The sequence below is a fragment of the Choloepus didactylus genome, chromosome 1, assembly GCF_015220235.1.
Source record: "Choloepus didactylus isolate mChoDid1 chromosome 1, mChoDid1.pri, whole genome shotgun sequence".
Classification (NCBI taxonomy): domain Eukaryota; kingdom Metazoa; phylum Chordata; class Mammalia; order Pilosa; family Megalonychidae; genus Choloepus; species Choloepus didactylus.
Window position 1 is genome coordinate 80391823 of NC_051307.1, and position 23523 is coordinate 80415345.

Consider the following 23523-nt stretch of genomic DNA (forward strand, 5'->3'; position numbering starts at 1 on the left):
GTTTGCCATATTTATCTGGTATGGGTTGAATGCAACCAACCCATACTAAGTAGTCAGAGGACTTGGTTTTTATTTTCACATAGGATATAGCATTAGATACAGTACATGCATATATACAATAATGAGTATAATTAATGCAGCATAGATGTTGCATGCAAATTATCATCCTAAGTTTGAGTGAAGTAAAAAAAGTGCCAAAAGAAAAATATTTTCTCCAAAAAACCTAGTCAAATTTGTGAAATGTCTCTAGTCAACCAAATTGCCCTTTGGCTTACAGCTGTGCCTAAGAATATTATGAAACACACTGATAAGATTTTATGATCAAATGTTATATATCTTGGAAAATATGATGGCAGGATACTCAGAAGAGAAATTCTTCTATTCACAATGCATAGATATATTTATCTGAATGTTTTAACATTAACATGTAAAAAGTCTTCATGGGACTGGAATATTAATGGACTAAATGCTGTAATATCTGGGGTTTGCTTCAAAATATATAGGGGTATATTGAAGCATGATAGGCCATGATTTAATCACTGTGCAAGCCAGATGATGGGTACATAGGAGTTCATTATAGTATTCTGTCTAAATTTGTGTATTTGAAATTTTTCATAATAAAAAAATTTAAATATATACTGATGTAAACCTGCATTAATTTATTCATTATTTATCAGTTCCTTTACTTTTTAAGGCAAGGTATTGCAGAGACAAAAAAGTAATAAAACTATACTACCATTGTTGGACTTTTAGATTAAATAAGCCATTCCTCTTCAGGAACAGTATATATTTGTTTTAAATGATGTTTGTAAGGAATGTGTAGTTACATGTAAAATTCTTCAGCTAAATTTTCAAAGCAGAATACAAAATTATATAGAAAATATGATAATAGGATGTTTAAAAAATATACCCTCAGGGAAAAGTAAGAGGAAGGAAATATTTTAAAAGGTTATAATGATTGGTTTAGATTATAGAAATAATTAATTTTTCTTCATTTTATTTGTATGTATTCTCTAAAGTATTTTTAATGTGCATGTATCATTTTAAAATGAAAATAAATATTTATTCATTAATGGATAGATAAGATATGCTCTCCTGTTCTCAAGAAGCTTTTCATTTACTAAAACAGAGAAAGTACAAACACACAGCATTACCCTGATAGTTTAAATCTTCATACCTACAAGTGAAATACACCCACTGGAAAAGAAACGTCAGTACAGATTTTATCTGATCATAGAAACAGAAAGAGCTTTCTGTGAGTTGGATAGAACTAGGGGAGGAACTGGCTTCTTTGCAAGCCAGAAGGAGTGTGAAATTCAGGCCCTTTTGTGCTGAGATCATTTTGTGATGAATGCAAAGGGAGTGACAAATTAAAGTTCCAAATAAGCCTGTCCCTTGAGCTCCTGACACTCATAGTGATATGAGTTTTTTTAAGGGACAGCTTAGCAAGTAAAGTGTGGGAGTTGGGGTGGGGAGGGAGGGGAAGTCATAATCCTAAAGGCTTGAGGACTTCACTGGCAAGATGGATATGTTCAGAAAGACAGAGATAGATGTACAACAGAATTAGAAACAACAGTGTAGTGACAACCACAGATTATGTGCAATGGAAACGGAAAGTCCCTGTTAGAGAGCTATCTTTATTACCCCAGGATATTATTTTCCTGGATTTATGCACATTCATATAAAGTGAAGTCAAGTGTGTAACTTTGAAAGGTTTGGATGAATATGGTGTTCATGACTGAAAAGGCCTGGCTAGAGCCAGGGAAAACATCATCAGTAGTCAGGCAAGTCACCCTCCCCAGTATATTTGCCAGTATCGTACAATACAGGCCATCATCTAGCAAACTCAGCTATTTCAGGTCTTGTTTGTCTTGATGATACTCTACCACTATTGCCTCAGTCCTGACCTGCCACTGTAATCTCAAGAATTATAGAAACCAAAATATACCCTGTTTTTTTTTTTTTAATAATTTTACAAATTCTCAATAAAAGACACATAGACCTTGTGCCAGTTTGGAGGCACTATGGCCCCAAAATGCCATTATCTTTGATGCAATCTTGTGGAGGCAGACATATTAATGTTGATTAGATTGGAATCCTTTGATTGCATGTTTCCATGGAGATGTGACCCAATCAACTGCGAGTGAAACATTTGATTGGATAATTTCCATGGAAGTGTTACCCTGCCCATTCCCGGTGGGTGATAATTGGATCACTGGAGTATTTTAAAAAGAGCCACACAGGCCCAGACTCAGAGCAACTGAGAGTGACATTTTGAGGAGCAGCTGCAGCTAAGAGAGGACAAAATGCCCCAAGAGCAACACTTTGGAGAATGCCATTTTGAAATGCAAGCTGGGAGCAAGCGGACACCAGCCACATGCCTTCCAAGCTAACAGATATTTTCCGGACGCCAATGCCGTTTCTCCAGTAAAGGTACCCAATGGTTGATGACCTACCTTGGACACTTTATGGTCTTAAGACTGTAACTTTGTAACCAAATAAACCCCCTTTATAAAAGCCAATCCATTTCTGGTATTTTGCATAATGGGCAGCATTAGCAAACCAGAATAGACCTCTAAGCTTCAAATCTATGCTCATAGCCCTGGTCTTGGTCATCTTATTTAGCTGGTAGTTGGTAGTTATATTCATGTTGCTAAATGGCAGTTTCCCCTTTGTTTTGTGGGTGTATGCAAGAGTAATGATGTCTGATTTTCAGATTGATACAAATAAAGGAAATGCATTTCAAATTTGCAAAATATTATGGAATACTAACAGGTAGTTCAAAGTATCACAAAATGTGTTTATGTTTTCTTTTCTTTTTTTTTTTTTTAATGTCAAGGAATCCAATGTTATACATGGGAAACATCAGTGCCCAACTTCACCAGATCATTCACTCTATCCATTCAGGAATCTCCTTTGGACATATATATCTCTAGATACTCTTCCAAACAAGTCCTTTGAATGCTTTTACACCTATCTAGCCATGTCACTCTAAAATGTTTTTCAAAAGCCTGTAATAATAGGTTCTTGGGATCATGTTTCTTATCCTTCTAAATGATGGTAGTTTTTAAATGAACAAGTAAGATATGAAAAATCTACCCTTCACCAAATATCAAAATATGTTCTGTTCAAATTTAGTACTTGAGGTGGTAGTCTTACTACAGCCTTTAGATCTAATTCTTTCAGAGCCTGGGAGAAATACACTTGACTTCTTGGCACTTCAGTATTTTGGACTGTCATTTAGAGATAATGAAAGTTACTTACCAGACAGCAATATTGTGACGAATATCCAGTTAGTGATGGTGAAGCATTCTGAAATGAAATGAGTACTGTAAATGCTAGAAATTATTTTAATAAATTTATGACAACATGGCAATCATAGAAAATAACCCATTTATTTCTCACTTTGGGATACTGATTTAATGATACTGTATAAAAAGTAAAAGATGCTTCTCTGTGAGAGTGAAAATATAACTATGCACTGAGAAAGTGGTTTTCCTAATGGCTTTTCAAGTTTAACTTGAAGGGTCCTAACCAGTTGCAACCAGTTGTGAATGATTTACTGTCCATTTCTGCAATTCACTATGAATTCTGTTGAGAAAGTTATGTTTTATGGTTAATTATCCATGGTCTGTTTTAAAAAAAATAAATTAAACCACTCTGAACCACCAGGATTTGCAGCTCCATTTGAACTTCACTGTACTTTTGATTAAATATTTCACAAATAAGCTAGTTTCTCCTTGTTTTTGGTTGTTTGTTACTTGTATTCTGGATATAAATATTGTGGCAATGGTGTGAGAACAAGATATGGATTATTCACCCTTGGTTTCATGAGTTGTGAGTTACTGGCCTTATTCTCCTTCGTAAGTATAAAGAAATGTGAAGTACTGTATTCCAAGTCCTCTAAGACAAATGGAACAACTGAACTGAAACTTTTCAAAAAGAAAACCTTTTATGTTAAGTCACAGAGAAACAAAACAAACCCCAAATTAACACTGAAAAAGCTTCTATCGTGAAGCAACACAATCCCTAAATATTACATAATTTGCATTTTAAAAATTGCTTGCCTAACAAGCAGTAGTCTATCAATAATTCCACATGCTTTTTTTTAATCCTGCTCTTATAATTTAGAAATGACAGGTGATTTTCCTAGAGATCACCCATCCCACACTATCACCTCCAGCCTGAAGCCTTGAAAATGACCAGTATGATTACCTTAAGCCAAAATTGATTTAGAAAGATCAGGAATTATTATAGCTAAAAGTACCAAAACCTTATATCAAAGAAGAATTCTATGTAAAATTTGTCTACATTCATCATCATAGACTCTATATAAACAAAAGAAATTCTAATAAATGGAGAAAAAGAAAAATTTTAAGATTCAAAGAACCCTGTGAGTGCAAGACGAGTATATTTGAGACCCAGAATCATAAGTATCTAACATATTTGCATATGAAACTTAATGAGGATCACCAAAATAGTTTGCCAAAAGTTGTCTTCAAATGATTCAATGGTTTATGCAGCCCTGACCACTATAATGGTCCTCCAAAAGAGATGTAAACTTGCTTTCTGAAATTTGCTGCTTTTATAAAGACGGAGGGAGACAAGGCAACAAGGGCTTTTTTTTTTTTTTTTTTTTTTTTTTTTTAAATAAAATGTAGCACTCTGTCCACTGCTGGAGCCTGAAGAGCTCCATATTCGACTTCATCTTACCCTTTACTGCTTGCATGACTTCCTGTTTACCTGAAAAAGCACTATGAGAGAAAGGCCACAGCAGATGCCTCACCAGGTCACCCACACACAGGAAAATATTTATGAAGCAGCTACTATGTGCTAGGCATAACCAGAATGGCTTTTGTTTGAAAAAGTAAGCCAGTGACTGAGGTTCTTGTTGCAACATTAAAAAATATCTATTACTATTGACAACAGCAATGAGAAGTGAGATTGGAAGAGACGTGTAGGACTTTAAAATGCTCCCTAACTTCTTTTGTACCCTGGAAATTCTATGGAAAGTTTAGGCCTGTCAGCCCTTCCTAAACCTGTGTGCCAGATTACAAAGAAAAACTAGAAGTAGCCTACATGAGACTCGATTCTTGATAAAGACTGTGTAACTATATAGCTTTTATTGTGTGACCATGTGATTGTGACTGACACTCCCTTTATCCAGTGTATGGGCGGATGAGTAATAAAATAAAGACAAAAACATACATAAATAATGGGGGGGGGTAATGGGTATGTGATGTTTTGGGTGTTCTTTTTTATTTTGGAGTAATGAAAATGTTCTAAAATTGATTGTGGCAATGAATGCACAACTATATGATGATACTGTGAGCCACTGATTGTATACTTTGGATGGATTATATGGTGTGTGAATATATCTCAATAAAATTGTATTAAAAAAAAGAAGTAGTCTACATGTTCTTAGGGCTGCAGTTGCAAAAGAAAATGAGTTCCGAGCAGAATCAGCTGGCACACATAGGACACTGAAAGGTCAATCCTGCCCTAAGTATGGTTCAGACTTTAAAAACCCACCAAGATGAAAATGGTTGCTATTTTGACAAAGTGAAGCAGGGAAAAAATTCAAAGACTTTTTATTTTACTTCTTTTGTTCCCAGACGCCTCCGACTATTTTTGACAACCATGAAAATGCTAACCACCTTCCACAATCGAGTTCTAAGTTTTCTTTTCATTCAAGGCAACAATTTAAAAATTAGGGTACTTAAAATGACTTCCTGTATACAGACGTACTTGCCAAAGATAAGCACTTGCTTACGGATTGTTAATTATGTTACAGTTACAGTACATGGAATTCTACCACTTTATATGATGCAGAATTTATTTTGGTAATCAGGTACATGCATACCAAATTCATATTGGAATCCAAACTCTGCTATAATACATGTAGAGGAACACTTAGAACAATTTATGTGTGAATGATGTCCTGGTTAAAGATTAGAATTTTCATTATTTTTCTACAAACAAATATATCTGAACTATATACCCTGTTAAGGAAAAAGAAAAAAGCTGAAAGGAAATGTATTTATAAAATACTTAAATACACACACACACACACACACACACACACACACACACACACTACTTAGTCATAAATTACATTAAGACAACAAAAGATGTCTCCATATCATAGGTAAAAAGACATGATAATTCCAATCAATGATCTTGATCACTAAGTTGTTATAACAGAGAGCCACAAATTCAGCAACGAAACCTGAAAAATCAGACAATACTCTCCTGAATTTGATTTTTATCATTTTGCACCAGATTTCTGCATATAAAAGAATTTCTAAATTGCAATAGCTAACACATAAGAGGAAAGTTAAACAAATTATGAAATAGCCTGAACCTTTTTAAAAATTTAAGGAAAAACTCACCTCATAACTTCATGAAAATGAACCAATTTCATATGGCTTTAACATTCAGAAGTAAAATATGACCTAAAAGAATGATACTGATACCAAATACAAGGGGATGAACTGTCTCAATAGTTCCTCTTCATACTCTAAGGATCATATTATATCCATCCTCTCTGCCACCCACTTTCACTTTTTCTGATTGCATTAAAAACAGAACTATCACCACCACCACTCCTACAGTCACCTGATCTTCCTTTCTTCTAATAGATACCTAACCTTGCCTAGTGCTGTGCTATCATTTTATGTCCATTTTGTAATCATTGGTCAGGCAGAAACTAAAAAGAAAAAACAAAACCAAGAGAGCACTCCAACCTTCCTTATCAGACAAATGCCTGGCTCCCTGAGGATATCAGTCAGCTAAGTGAAACAAAATATTATAACAAGGAAAATGGCTAATAAACAGCATACAAATCTCACTGTGTTCTCTTTTAAGCTGGGAAGGGAATTTACTCCAATGAAAAATAAGGGTGTGGTAGAAGGGGTAAGGGGTACAAAAAGAGAAAAAAACTTTTATTATGCATTTGAGACTTAAAGGCAGTACAATGAATCCGAAGGTATTCCAGGGAGTAGAATATGACAAAAGTTCTAAACGGAGTATTTCAGAAAATACAGGTTCTTAAGTGTAACTGTTGTTTAGGGGCTGAATTCTTTAGGGAGTTTGAATTAAGTGTCTCTGCTGTAGCATCTAGGTATTTTCTTTTTCAGTGTACTTGGGGTTTGAATGTACTTTATCATGAGGAAAAAAAAAGAAACACTAGAACTTTATACTGCCCCCAAAGTAAAAAGCAAGAGGAAGACAGGGTTTATATAACTGGCGTTTTACATAAATATTACATCAGGATACATTTCAAATGAAACACACACACACACACACACACACACACACACAGCTGTCTTCCTTATCCTTTTTCTGTTTTAAAACTCATTTCATAGTTTAAACGTTGTTGATTTTCTATAAAGTAAATAAAAACCAAGTCAGCTTTAAACACCTCAGAATAATTTCCATCTTGTTTTACCTGGAAAATTCACCACATCGTAGAGGGTCACAAAGTTCTGTTTTAAAACCAGTTAAGGCACTGACAATTATGGGATGTTTTGCTGCAGCCTAGGGCAACTACAAATGGCCATGGATGTTGAGTAACTCCCTTCTCAACAGTCTGAGAAAAGGGGAAAAAAAAAACAAAAAAAAAACTATGTTTCCCCATCTGTTATTTCCTTTTTTTCTTTTTGGCTGTAGAAAAGTAAAATTATGCAAGAGCTTTTGAATGTAAAGGCTGTGTGTGCTTTTTCCCTTTTTGTCTCTGTGTACCGGGTATGTGATGTTGCATAACTGAGTGCAGAGTAGGCGGTTAACGTTTACTATTGATTTACACTATGCCATCTAATGAATTCAGAACTAAAAAAAAAAGAAGCAGGAGGGGGAGGAAGGAAACGAGAGAAAAAGAGAAACAGGGAGAGAAAAAAGGAGGAAGGAAGGGGAGAGTGTAAGAGCTCATTTAGAGAAACAATTCTAATGCCTGGAATGGGATCGTTCTTACTCCCTCTAGCTCTGATTTTTGGTTATTGTTCAAGTCTCAGAAATATGGACTCGAATTAGTGACCCCAGTGTTACAGTCTTATTTCTAATGAGGATTACTGGCAGGTGAACATCGGAAAGTACTAATATGTCGAATTACTTGCAAGCAATTCCACTAAACTTTCAGACTTCTCCATATGCACTGATTTACCATTCTTCTCTATGCATTTATGAATCTGTATTGTAACGGCTAATGCTATGGTAGAACTAGTTTACCTAGTCTCAAATATTACCTGAAAAAACACACAGGGATATCATCAGGGCAAAGAGAAACATGTTCTATTTTACCCATCTCTTTTGAAAATGCATTAAGAAAACATTTAGAAATCTTTGAATAGGACACTATTTTACTTTGGAAGAAGATAAGCCACAAATTACTTGGCTGACCAAAAAAGCCCGTGTAGGACAATGAAAGAAAAATGGGCAAAATAAGGAGGGATCCTAAGCTGATAAATGACACTTGTAAAAGTAATTTAAATTTTTCTTCCACTATACCTATGGAGAGCACTTAAGACTTAACTTTTGATCAGGATGATCATAGGCATCCCTAGTATTCAGAGGCTGCTAGATGTTCCCCATGACCTTCAGTGAGTCCCTCAAAGCGTAGGCCTTTCTGTTAGGGTGACATTGGTTCTGCTGCTACGCACAGGACCTTCCTGTACCTGAGTGCCCTCCTATGGCCAAGAACAACCACTGAGGTGAGAAAGACAAATAGAAGTTCCCTTTTTTAGCAGCCAGCTAAAGAGTGAGGCGGGAAACCTGTTTCCTTCCTGAATGTGTGGTTGTAAATGGTGAATGCGACAAATTACAGGAGGTCATCTAAAGGAAAGAACAAGAGTTTCGGGTTTCCTTTCTGATCATAAAAATGACTTTTTTTCCACTCATTTTAGCTTGGACAATATTAAACAGATGCCTACCCCATCCATTTGTCAGGAATGCTTTAAAGATAGGTGGCAATATGCACTTGGTTGTACACCTAGCACCTAGAATAGTGCTTGGCATGTTCTCTATGCTCAGTAAATGTGAGTTAAAACAGTAAAATGAATATGAGAAAAATAGCTGCATAGGAAAGTTGTCCGGAGAAGCTTCAGAAAAAAGCATTCCAATGTTTTACACTGGGAAATCTGACTCTGTATTACATTATCACTGAACTGTAGACAAAAAAGTAATGATGTAAAGGAATTATCAAGCTGTTATTTGGGGGTCAGGTGGCTTCAGTTTCATTTTATTAGGGAAAAAAAGCTTAACAAAAATTATAATATTGATAGCATCAGCTAAGTTTTGTGTTCATTTCCACCTGTTCTTTTGGACTATTTTTAATTTCAGTCTTAGGCATAAAAAAGCCAATTTTAATTTACATGGACATGTTCTAAAGGAAAAGTCATGGGATATCAACATAATTCATCTTTTAGAAAATACTGAGAAGAATGTAGCTGTTTAGTAATGGGAGGAGAGAATACGGCATTCTGTTGAAGGGCAAGGCAGGTTGGATTTTGATTAGGTTACACAAACTCAAATTAATAGAAGGGCAACCAAGAATGTACTGATTTCCATTTTCTTGTTTAAATAGGAGTTTTATGAGAAAAATAAATGCTGGATTAGAAAGCTGGAAATGCCATCTTTCAGTTAATTGGAGAATGAGACCTTTAGAGAAAGAATTGCAACTACAATCTCTCAAAAATTCCAGTTGAAGATTCAAGTAAAAGCATATTAGGCAGTGGTAGCTGCTTTGCTTTTTAAAAACTGGTGTTACCATCTTGTTAACTCATCTAGGATTAAGTTTGTACATTTTAGTCAAACCTTCAAAAACTTTTCTCTTAAACTGTTGGTTACCAGTACAATAATCAGATTCACCAATTTCCTTCAAAAAACATTGGGTAGTAAGCCAATAAGACTATCCCGTGTGCTTCTTCATTCCTTGGATTCTTAAAAGTGGATGAGAATTTGTCTGGACCCCTTATTTTATATAAGAAGATTCTGAGGCTCAGATGGTAATTTTCCTAGGGACATATATTTTGTGACAGAGTTGGGACTAGTATCTAAAGCTCATAGTTCATGTCTCAACAGTATAGAATAAATCAAAGTTGTACAAATTGAATTGTATTTTAAACGCCATAGGGAAAAATTTCAAAAGATTCTTTGATAAAACAAGGAATCCTTTCATTATGTAAAATGTTCACCTTATAGCCGACAATTTTTTCAATCTTAAATCTGAGTATACTGTTTAGAATCATATTTTTGGTAATCTTCTTTGGATCTTGGATACAGTTTTCACATCCTGTCCACTCACTTTACCCAGTTATTATCTCATTTCTGCCAATTCGCGACCTCAACTTGTTCTTATTCTCTCACTTTTCATTTTTTCTCCAACTTTTATTTATTTTTCTTCCTAATAGAAATCATTTTTTGTTCATGTGCTTTGTGACTCTCAGAAAATATAAAGAATGAAAGAATGTGAATTTAATATTACACAATAAATATGCCTTTAGTATATATTTAATTTAAAAAAAAAACACCAAACCTGTATTAAGATTTTGACAACCTGAGGGTAAACTACAGCTAAGGCTTCTGGGTTGAATGTTACAGTTGCGTAGCCTACAGTTACAGTATTTAGTCAAAGGTTGAGCGCTAAGCCTCAAGATTTCTAGATCACTCATTTTCCCATAGACCAGATCACCTTTCTTTTCCCTTTTCTTTCTTTCCATTTCACAGATACTATTATTTTAAGACTGATTATGGCATAACAGGAAGAGATCCAGAGAAATTCTAGTGGCTTAATGAGGTTTAATGATACGGGCCAAACCCTCTCAATTTCAAGAAGCTAAAAGTCAGGAATTGCACTAAAACTGCAGTTACACAGAAAAGAAAGTCTGAGAAGATTAAAAGAGAGCTTGGAAATGAGAAAGAGGTTTCTAAATAGCAGAAACGTAGCTGCCAGGACCATTGAAATTAACATCGTTGTTATTGTTTCCATTATAAACCTTATTCTTAAGGGATTTATAATTCAACTAAAATGATCAATTCCAGGCTGAATGCAGCTCCAAATATTTTAGAGTGGGAGGGCTTTTCATCCTCTTATACCTTAAAGAAGAAAATATACAGCAACTAGTAAGCAATTTCAGTGACATGCAGATCTGACCCTACACCTTTCCCTAAAAAAGGGGAGGTGCTGCTAACCAATGAGTCAAGGTGATCAATATCCACTGTGGAATGAAAGACATTAAGTTGGTATATGAACTCCTTTGGGGCAAAAAAAAAAAAAAAAAAAAAGAGGATGTCTCAATGTACATCACTTGGATGTGTATTTCATTCTGCTTCATTGGTGTGAAAAGGGCTTCAGCAACCATCTGTTGAAAAGTCTCTAAGGTTTGTTCATTCATTTATGTATAAAACATTACAATTATGGGAGGCAGGATTTCCTGATAATTTCCTTAGATCCCTTTTCTCACAATCCTGTTCTCAGGGTGGGTATTAGATAATTAATAACTTTAAAAATCCTGTACTCCTATTTCTCTAGACTTGGCTACAATGGTAAGGAGGGACAGGAGGAGGGTATCACAGATATACATTAAAATTAATAGGCCATAGACAGGTAGATAAAGAGTAGATAGATGGATAGATAGATAGATACAGCAAATGTAGCAAAACGTTAAAATTGGTAGATTTGAGTATCTGGAGGTAAGTGGAGGGGGTAGGGGTATGTTGGAGCTCTCCCTATGGGGTTTGTATTATTTTCATAATTGTCCTTAAATTTAAAAGCAATTCAAAACAAAACAAAACAAAACAAATAAGCCAGAGGGAAACTAGCATTTATTGAGAGCATACTACATGCCACATACTTCTGTGAAGTAACGTAGTATCGGCCCAAATTTTATAGATTAGCAACCTAGTAACAGAACAGTTAGTTCATCTACTTAAGGACACAGAGCTAATTAAAAAGTTGTGAAGGTGAGGTCAGAATCAGGATCTGTTTGACTCTAAGGCCCCCAAAATTCTCCATGCCAGTGATGAGATTTACCACATGCTCCAAAGTAGGAGCGGGAAAGGATGGATGACTCCTGAAAAGAGACAGGTTCTTGCTTTGCTCTTGGCTCTGATAAATCCCTGTTTATTCAAATGCAAATATCCAAATGCATATTTGGAAACAAACAGAATGTTCTTTGTCCTTGGTAAGGAAATGCACAGTCTTCCAAGAACCTTTAAATGAGACCAGATATTTAAAGGGTTATAAAAATTCTTTTAAAGATTTATATGAGATAAAATTTTATATATATATATATATTGCATATAAATCAGAGGATTAATACACATTAAAATTTCAATCTGTCTTTATGTGTGTGTATGTATGTGTGTATACAACTTTTTTTCCTTGCCAAAATTTCTGGTAATTACTATAACGTACTTGACAAAAGCTAAACAGTAAATATGTTAAGCCAGGAGAAAAGGAAAGAAACAGAGAGCAAGAAAAATGGAAGGGTGTGTGTATGTGTGTTTTTGTGTATACATAACTTTCCTCAGAATGATAATCTTAAAATATTTCTTAACCTAATTAAGTCATAGTGCTTTAAGTCTGGATTGTGTTTGGGTGTGCATGTGTGTGTGTGTAAAAAGATATAGGAATTTTATGTTAATTTGGCAAATGATTATTTTTCAAAAGTCTACATTTCTATACTGAAACATTTCTATACTGAAACTTTTATATGTAGAAACATTTTTTCAAAATACTCTTTTTTAAATAAACACTCAAGATAACATTAGAGTTTTTCAGGTGACTATGAGGAGTTTTGAAAAATCTGAAGAACTACAGAGTTTACAAAATTTATACAGTGCTTTGAAACATTCTTTTAAAATAATTTACAAAATGGAGAATATACTCCATTTTATACCCAGTGCAGTCTTTTTGGATGATCTTTCAAACTTTATTATTGTGTGTGTGTGTGCGTTGATGCACTATGCTACTCAAGACCACCGGTATACACATTTTTTTGTACTTTTAAAATCATATTTTGATGAAGAATTAAATATAAAAGTAAATATATAGCCTAATAGATACAACGGTAGCGTAGGAAAAATTAATGGTCCTTTTGGTATCACTAATTTATTCCTCAACTTTTAATGAGTCATTACTTTGCCCTTCCTTTCTTTTCTTCCTAAGTCTGAACTCAGATTGGGGGCAGAAAAGAATAAATACTAACTCCTGGTTTAGAAGAGGCACAAACGAGGAGAGAATCACTATGTCTTTCTGGAGAAGCAATAGTAACCGAAACAAGAGAAAAAGCAACAACTTTGACAGCTTTGTGGTATTGGGCAAAAGCTGACTTGTATCCACACAATTTCAAGGTTTCAAAGTTTAACTTCTCTAAATGTTCTTACAAAAAAGCTAAAAAGAGATGAAATCTGTTTATGGAAACTTACAGGGTTTAGGGGGAAAAAAAAGGAGGTGCTCCTCTTTTTTTCAAATAGTATTTAAATACATGACCAAGATATAACTTGGCAACATTAAAAATAAATTACCCAGTTAAACCAAGCCATCTAAAAATAACTCATAATATCCTCCCCACTAAAACAAAACACAATAAAGCAAAAACTCACAACCAATTATTTTGACTGGTGAAAACAGACAGTGAAATGAAAGTGACAGATGGAAGCCCAGTAGTCACTCACACAACACACTTACTAAACACAATTGCAAGAATTATCACGACAACAACTTAACAATGGTGACTGTCCTTGGCTTCAAAATATCTCCTTTAAGTGGGTTTCCTTAAAGCCTTCAGAGGGGCTTGTGGAAAAATAATGTAGTTTGAAACCAACTCATCTGTCTCTACCTAGAAACAAGAGAGAGCTGCCAATCACAGCCTGGGAACAGAAGGGAGCCAGGTCACCTTTGCCAAGTCCTTTCTCAGGAATGGAAAAGGTTTTCTTTTCTTATTTATTATTTTTTGTTGTTTGGTGACATATTCAGGAAAGGTGACATATCTTTACTCTTAAAAACACTATACTACATAGCATTGAAAAGCTTTCATAAATCAAATAACTAAAAGAAATATATCTTATGTTAATTGCTCCTCAAAGTTGAAAGAAAGGTTATTTTCTTACCTTACAGTGTGTCTTTGGATCTGACAGTGTCATGCAGTCAATAATTTCTATGTCAGATACTGATTTTCTACTCTTTTATTACAAAGACTTCAAGCAATAATGAAATGGTGCTGATCTGCTTGCTTTCACTCCATATAGCGTCTATATTTATATGCTTATGTTCCTATTTGGAACTATATTTATCTGCTTTATCTGCCTACAGTGCATCTGTTTCTCATATACACAGACATATATTTATATATATACACACATACTGTATATATATAGGTTATATATAAACACACATACCCACAAAAAATGTATGAATATATGCTAGTGGGCTTATTTCAATAAGCATGCAGGTGCATAAATACTCAGACACATGATAAATATACAAAGAATATAAATACATGTACAACAATACATGTACATGTAAACATAGATGCACAGGGAAAAGCACATCTTAACAACAGCCCTGTCTGCAATACTTGACTCTTGACCTTTAAGACTTAAACATTGTTGAGTGACAACAGTTATAGACTGCTAGTGGACAGAGAAAAATCTTCTGAAGGCAGAATGATATGATTATTTAAATAGAGATCATGTAATCCAATACACTCATTTTATAGATGAGGAAACCGAGACACTGAAAGGCTAACAGCAAAGATTTCACAGCTTTCTAGCAGCAAAGCTGAATGTAGAACCCAGGTCTCCAACTTCTAGACAAATCCTTTTTCTCCTAGGCTGAACTGAAATGTTGTAGACATTATTCTAAAACCCAATGTCATTATTGTCTAATTGCTGCTCTTTCCTGTTTTCTCTTGTCCTTGTTACATAAAAGTGAGAAACTAACATTCTCTGAAGGTCAGGCACTGTTTTAAATATTTTACATGTACTATCTCATTTAATCTGTACAATACATCTATACAGTAGGTATTATTATTCATCCTCACTTTACAGACAAAGAATCTGTGGCTTGGTGAGCTAAACAGAGATGAGTTCTTGTGATAGTCCAAGGCTCATGTTTTTGCCATTAAATCATGATGCCTTCATTAATACACATCTGAATGTCACACCAACCCTCTCCTACCACCAAAGCCTAACAACATATAAATCTAATAACTGGTCTGCTTCGGAGTACATACCTGGTCTAAAGCAGAATATGCCCCAGACTGAGAAAAAATAAAGGGATATGGAAGAGGAATGAACTACATATCCCCTCATAATCCTACATGCCACCATACCCTATATTAAAGAATGGAAATACACCAAAAAAAAAAAAAAAAAAATGCCCCAAGGGTAGTCTTATGTGATTTAAAATCTTAATAACTTCTAGTCTATGAACATTTTATGCCTTTTTCATCAAAGGATTATAGCAAACTGATAATATTGAATCAGTCAGAAATTAGGGGCACAAGAAGGCAAAGACAGAATGGCAAACGGAGGAAAGAACCATGTACATCTCTTCCTCTTCCTCCCTGGGGGCAACACTTTCAAAAACAAATGCACCCAACGAAAAACACAAATTCAAACCCCCAAATCAGTATTCTTCCCTCAATCAGTGGGTAAGAACAAATTCAGACAAGTAACTATGTTTATACATGGTGAAGTAATCTTATACAAACCTCCTCAGGTCGTAAGCAGTCCTGTACCATCCCAACACACAGGAGCTTTATACTTTGTTCAGCTAACACAGATCCCAGCACTGGGAGATGCCATGTGGATTTGTGAAACTCCCTGGGGCATACTGCATCCATAAGCCAAGAAACAGAAATGCACCTCTTCATCTGTGACATGTTGATAATTACTCCTGATTTGTGAATTAAATCCAAATTATAAAAACAAGTTTTGGACATTTATCACAAACAGGGTATGTTTTACTTAACTCTTTCAGAACATCATCTAGCCACTGTCTACAGGAAATGAGAGCTATCATACTTTGTGGTCTGATATTGTAGAGACATTCTAGCCCAGGAATGGGTGGGGTAGGGGTTGGAAACAAGAGAGAGAGATAAGGAAGGAAAGAGAGAGAGGGAGAGTAAGTGAGAGAGAGGGGGAGAGAAATTTAAGTTTGTATCCCAGGTTTTCCACTTCCTAAAAATAAAGCTTTAGGCATGTCATTTAAACATCTCTGGATCTCAGTTTCATCACCTGTGGAATGAAGAATAAAACTACCTATTTTGTAGGAATGACTGTGAGGATTAGAGATAGTCCCCAAACAATGTCCACCTCATTAGAGGAGCCATTAAATATTAATTATTATATGTTTAAGAAGGCCATTTGGCTGTGACTTTTGTTGTATAAATGATGCAGAACTCTTCCGGGACTAACAGATGTGAGGTTCTTTTATGTTAGTTTAATCAAAGACTAACTTTTTGGTGATCAGGCATATTAGAAATGAAGATAGGAATAAAAGCATTTCATAGTGTAATATTTTCATTGAAAGATCTTTAAAAACTTATTAACCCTCATTTTTTGTGATTGCTGGTACTCTCATTTAACAATTGGGCAAATGAAACTCAGGGTATATCCCTAGAATTAATAACAAAAATGTATATCGCCAGCAGGAGTGAGTAGAATGTCTGTCTTTACCATCTGCAAACCAAAGTGTCTAGCTGAGTAATAACTGTTTCAAGGTCACAAATACAAAGGGCCATGCTTTCCCCAAAGCTCTTTGAGATTATTCACTGAGGCCAGAAACATTAGGTAATGCTGTGCACATCTGCTGAGATAACAAGGATGACTCAGGGTTAAGTCAGGGTTTTAGGTTGTAGGGATGGGGTGAACAGTGGTTTTCAGATCAAATAGTGTGGGTAATTTAAGCAGAAAACAAGCCATACAGTATTTAGTATAAGAAGAAAGTACAGAGGAGACAACCACAGCCAAGAGAAGTCAGGAGGGAACACAGACCCAATGGGGCTTAAACGGGTAAATGCTTGGAGAGGAAACCCTCCCACATTCATACACACTGAGAAGCGAACAAAAAAAGCCCAGGGTGCAGTATAAATCCTGCTATCCCAATAACACACACAGATGTTCTACCATTGTTTTCTTTTATGCACATTTTAATTAAGAGATCAGAATCAAGCATTAAAATGTTATTAAATGGTTTGTTTACATTTTCACTATATGTCATTTATTATGCATTTTCTAAATGGGTTTATATCTTTTCAGAAGGGCTATTGGAATTTTTATATCACTGCTGCAATCGTTCCTCTAGCTCATGCCTGTTTTTGCTAACCAAATAACTGTGGGAAAATCTTTTCAGTCCAAGCAACGGATAGGGGCTCCTACTTCTTTAATTCTCAATCAAGCAATTCCCATTACCCCTCACACCTACTTGCAATGTGACAAACCAAAAGTACTGCAACACAATAGGAGGTACCAGGTCCACAGCAACTTCACAGATTTTTCATGAGGGGCCCAATTTCAAATATTTTCCCATTGTCCTCAGAAGAAAATATTCTCTCTATCCCTATCATACTCACTACCCTAGAGCAGTTTTGGAAATCTCAGGAACTCAAAGCTACTCCTTGGACAAACTTGCCTCCTACCTGTGCTGACACTCCCGTGGAGGGGTTGCAGTGGGTGAAGTGGAAACAGATTTTTTTCTTCCCTCACTCCATCACCTATTCTAGTTTACAACTCATTCCTACTTACTCTCGCAGGAATCCCTTGAGTTTTTAGTATTATTTTAGAGCTGAAATAAATATCCATACTTACCTTTTTCCCAGACTTATTCACACAATCCACCTGCAAGTGTGGCTCTCAGGTGTTCTGCAGCCTACTTGCACTACATGGTTTAAATACTTTAATGATAGGGCATTGCCCTAGAAGCCCCCCAGTTCACACTGGGCCTTATGAATCATGATACATAGAATTGTAAGGTCTCAGAGGGGAGGACTCACATCTCGTGTATTCACTTCAGTGCCTAGCACCTTGTGAGTGCTCAGTCAGTCCAATTAAGAGAGGTAAGCTTTTTTATTTTCCCCTTTCTCTTTGTTGTTTATTCAGGATAAGGAGAATGTTTGTGCAGAGCAGGCATAAGATAGGAACACATTCTCATCCCACCCTCAGATTAAATTCCTTTAATTGTCTCACTTGCAGCATAAATGGTCTACAAAAATGCTTCTGCTGCTGAGTACACCCTTGAGGTAAGAGAGAAATTGGGTCTGCTACAACTGGTGGGCCAGATAGGACTCATTGAAGAGCAACAGCACTGCTTTGAAAACCATGTTTTTTTTAGAAGTAAACTTTAAGATCTTACCATAGAAAGAACGAAATTGGCACAACTCTCTGGAGAACAACTTAGCAATCAGTATGCATCAAAAATGTTAAAAAGATATGAACACCGTTTGACCCAGAAATTTTACATCTAGGAATTTATCTAAAGGAAATAAAGATCTACACAAAGTTTTAGAAGTAAAAGTTTTTATTACAACATAACTTGTAATTATGAAAAACTGGAAACAACCTTGTCTGACAATATAAAGAATTGATTAAATAAATGATAGTACAACTATATACTGGAATACTATGCAATTATTAAAAATCGTATTTTGAATATTAATAACATGAAGATATTTTTTGGGGATATTGTTAAGTAAAAAGGCATATTAACCAACAACATATAAAGAGTGATCCAAATATTGCTTGAGAAATGATAGATTTACACACAGAGGAAAAAGACTGGAAAATATGAATAAAAATGTTAAAGGTGGTTGTTTCTGGGCAGAGGAATTACAAGTAATTTTTGTTTATTTTGAACTTTTCTGTTTTTGAAACTTTCTAGAATGAAAGGATATTAAGTTTGTCGTAAAATGTTACTTAAAATTTTAAACCACGAAAACTTCCTTCCCTAAAAGTGATTTTCTATAAGAATTCTTGTCCTTAGGAGTCCCTTTACTTCCATTTCTTGAGATAGTTATGCTTTGCACTCTAAAATTTTACATTTTTGGGTCTACATAGTTTGGGTCTGCTATAATACATACACTGCCACTCAAACAAATAAACAAAAATCCTTTTGATTTTAGTCTTAGGATACTCGAAAAAATTCCAATAGAGTATGAGTTATTGGTTTCCAATGTTATGAATCAGAACAGGGCTTCTGTACCTATTACTTTTAAAGTCCTAAATTCTGGTTTCAATCCAGGTTCCATAATATCAATTAATATCATTAAATTATTTATATTATTTAGAACCACAGCATAACACCTTTGTTCTTTTTGATTTCCAAACTGTTTTATTTCACCAAGGCTATTTTTGCTTAATATATGCTGATGCTATAGAGAATAAATGGAGCATATAGAGCCAATTCCTCAGTGAAAACCACCCTATGTTTGATCATATAAAAAAGGAGCTTGGTTCAACACAGTCTAATTCCCTGTGCAGTATTTGATGTAATAATCATGGTATTTCTCATACCCACAGTTCCTCTTAAGAGATGCTATTCTTTCCATGGCTCTTGCTCACCTGTACACACACATCCAGCTATAGGTGATTATGCAAGGGGTCATGAGGTGGAAAGACAATGGAGGAGCCAGGACAGGTCCCAAGTGGTCCCAAGTTATAAAACAGAAAAAGGATATATAGTTGATTAATACTAAAAGAAGAATTAGGTAGAGATGTGGAGAAAAGCTGAGCCCTGACACATAGAGTGTACTAAAATAAAAATCCTGCTTCAGAGGGACCTAGAACAGTCCTGGATCTGGAATGATCTCACCAAAACCTCTTCTTAGAATTCCTTTATTATGTCATTTATATTTCCAAAACACATCCCTATCACTTAAGAAGTTGAAAGAGTCTCTGTTCCTTTAAATAAATTAATAAGAATGATGACGACAATGATGTTGTTATTATCTGACAACTATAGTTCAGATTTCATTAGAATCTAAAATACATATCTCTTTACAACCTGGGTTTCTGAATTCACCATGGAAATTTCAGATAGCTAAAGTGGAATATCATGAGTTTGTATGTTGGTCTATGGGATTATAAATTTAGGTCTCCATGATATACTACTGTGCAACCACCATTTAAAAAAAGTTACTGTTGAAACCAAGTAAGGACCAATGTGCTACTGGGTAAGTTCAACTTTCTTAGCCTTTGAGACATTTTCAAGTAGAGCTCTAGTCAACCTTCATGAATTCATCTCCCTTAACTTCACAAACAGAAAAACTCTGCTCCTGCTAGGCCAGTCTCCTTGTTCTCCCTTCCCATTCTCCCACACAGAAAAAGCTAATAAAAGAAAAAGAACTATTCATCTGCTCATGACTTTTCCCTATCTGCAATGCCCTGCCTACTTCTTACTGCCTGTTCAAATCCTCCAGACTTTCAAAATTGGGTTCAAGTTCTACCTCCTTCATTCCTAATGACACTGATTCCTTTTTTAACATGTACATTAGATTAAATCTTCTTAAAACCTTGTCACGACTGCTTGTCATAGTCATTACCATGAGTCTGCATGCTGTGGTCCCAACCTAGCTGAAGATCTTCCTCAATTCACTCCACTGAAGCCACAACTTTCCTTTGCTCCTCCTGGAATATTTCAAGCATATTATAACTACTGTTCCAGTATTTATAAATCTCATTCCAGTTGCATAAACTTTAAATAGAAAATCTTCATTCTGTTTTTCTGAGTGCTCAAGTCAGTATGGGCACTCACCTACTTGCTACAGTTCAGGTATTATAATATGGCTCTTGGAAAAAGTAATGTCAAATTAGAAAAAAAATGTCTCCATCAACTCTATAAAGGAGAAGTTTTCTTGGCTCAACTGGTACTGGGCTCTGGCTCTGAATGCTGGCATGGCAAATTTGCCCTTTAGGAACTCCTAAGTTAGGAGGGTTTTTTTTTTTTTTTTTTTTTTTGTGGTAAACTGAGATCCAGCTTTCCCAGCACCATTTGCTGAAGAAACTATTCTTTCCCAATTGAGTATTCTTTGCTCCCTTGTCAAAAATCAGTTCACCATAATGTAAGGGTTGGTTTCTGAGGTCTCAATTCTATTCCATTGGTCTATATGTCTGTCCTTGTGCCAGTACCATCCTGTTAAGATTACTGTAGCTTTGTAATAAATTTTAAGATGGGGAAGTGTGAGTCCTCCAACTTCATTCTTCATTTTCAATATAGATTTAGCTATCTGGGGCCCCTTACCATTCCATATAAATTTGATGACTGGCTTTTTCATTTCTGCAAAGAAGGTTTTTGGGATTTTGATTGGGATTGCATTGAATCTATAAATTGCTTTGGGTAGTACTGACATCTTAAAGATATTTAATCTTCCAGTCCATGAATACAGAATATCCTTCTATTTATTTAGTTGTTCCTTAATTTCTTTTAGCAATGTTTGTAGTGTTCTGTGTATAAGCCCTTTACATCCTTGGTTAGATTTATTCCAAGATATTTATTTCTTTTAGTTGCTATTGTGAATGGAACTTTTTCTTGATTTCTTCTTCCAATTGTTCATTACCTGTGTATAGAAACACTTTTGATTTTTGGTGTTGATCTTGTAGCCTGTCTCTTTGCTGAATTCATTTAGTAGCTCTGGGAGCTTTCTTGTGGATTTCTCAGGATTTTCTGTATATAGGATCATGTCATCTTCAAATAGGGAATTCTGTTTTACTTCTTCCTTTTTTGGATCCATTTTACTTCTTTTTCTTGCCTAATTGCTCTGGCAAGAACTCCCAGTACAGTGTTGAATAAATAACAGCGGTGACAGGAGGCATCCTTGTCTTGTTCCGGATCTTAAAGAGAAAGCTTACAGTTTCACCATTAAATAGGATGCTAGCTGTGGGTTTTCATATATGTCCTTTATCATGTTAAGGAAGTTTCCTTCTATTCCTATCTTTCAAAGTATTTTTATCAAGAAAGATGCTGTATTTTTGTCAAATGCCTTTTACTCATCAATTGAGATGATCATGTGGTTTTTTATCCCCTTCTTTCTGTTAATGTGGTATATTACCTTAATTGATTTTCTTATGTTGAACCAACCTTGCATACCAGGCATAAATCACACTTGATCATGGTGGATAATTCTTTTAATATGATATTGGATTTGGTTTGCTAGTATTTTGCTGAGGATTTTTAAATCTATATTCAAGAGATATTGTTCTGTAGTTTTCTTTTCTGTGTTATCCAATTTTGGTATGAAGGTGACGTTGGCCTTCTAGAAAGATAAAGTATTCCCTCTTCTTTAATTTTCAGGAAGAGTTTGAGCAGAACTGTAGTTAATTCTTGGAATGTTTGGTAGAATTCCCCTATGAAGCCATCTGGTCCTGGGCTTTTTTTTTGTTGGGGGTTTTTGCTTACTGATTTAATCTTTTTACTAGTAATTGGTTTGTTAAGATCTTCTTTTTCTCCTTTTGTCAATGTAGGTAGTTTGTGTGTTTCTAAGAATTTGTCCATGAAATGAAATAAGTTTCAGTGGCTGAGAGACTTCAAAAGGAGCCGAGAGGTCACTCTGGTGGGCACTTATGCACAATATAGATAACCCTTTTTAGGTTCTAGGAATTGGAATAGCTAGCAGTAAATACCTGAAACTATCAAACTACAACCCAGAACCCTCAAATCTTGAAGACAATTGTATAACAATGTAGCTTATGAGGGGTAACAGTGTGATTGGGAAAGCCATATGGACCACACTTCCCTTTGTCCAGTGTATAGATGGATGAGTAGAAAAACAGGCGGCGGGGAGAGGGACATACAACTAAAGGAAAGAATGAGGGGGGGCAATTTGGGTGTTCTGTTTTTACTCTTGTTTTTTTTAATCTTGCTTTCACTTTTTCTGGTACAAGGAAAATGTTAAAAAAAATTAATCAGGGTGATGAATGAACAACTGTTATGATGGTAATGTGATCAATGGATTATATACTTTGGATGATTGTATGGAATGTGAATAAATCTTAATAAAAAAAAGTTATCATAAAAAAAAGAATTTGTCCATTTCACCTAGGTAATCTACTTTTTGGTATATGGTTGTTCATAGTATCCACTTATAGTTCTTTTTATTTCAGCAGAGTTGGTAGTAATGCCCCCCTTTCCATTTCTGATTTTCATTATTTGTATCCTCTCTCTTTTTTAATTTGTCAGTCTAGCAAAAGTTTTGTCAATTTTGTTGATCATTGAAAAGAACTAACTTTTGGTTTTGTTGATCCTCTGTTGTTTTCTTATTTTCTATTTCATTTATCTCTGCTCTAATCTTTGTAATTTCCTTCCTTCTGCTTGCTTTGGGTCTAGTTTGCTTTTCTTTTTCCAGTTCTTCCAGCTTTGAAGTTAGTTCTCTGATTTGAAATCTTTCTTGTTATTTAATGTAAGCATTTAAAGTTATACATTTACTTCTCAGCATTGCCTTCACTTCATCCCATAATTTTTGTGCGTTGTATTTTCATTTTAATTTACCTCAAAATATTTTGTAATTTCACTTATGATTTCCTCCTTAA

At 35.0% G+C, this 23523-nt stretch overlaps 1 protein-coding gene across 13 annotated transcripts in view; it reads right to left on the bottom strand.

Annotated features, from left to right (window-relative positions):
- ZBTB20 (zinc finger and BTB domain containing 20) overlaps positions 1-23523 on the bottom strand; it is a 911487-nt gene that overhangs the window by 389346 nt on the left and 498618 nt on the right. For 11 of the 13 annotated variants that reach the window (XM_037835777.1, XM_037835873.1, XM_037835864.1 and 8 more), the window contains one exon: positions 3265-3312. The exons of the other annotated variants lie outside the window; for them this stretch is intronic. The gene's annotated coding sequence lies outside the window, so the exon portion shown is untranslated. The remainder of the gene's footprint in view (positions 1-3264; positions 3313-23523) is intronic. 13 annotated transcript variants of the gene reach the window in all.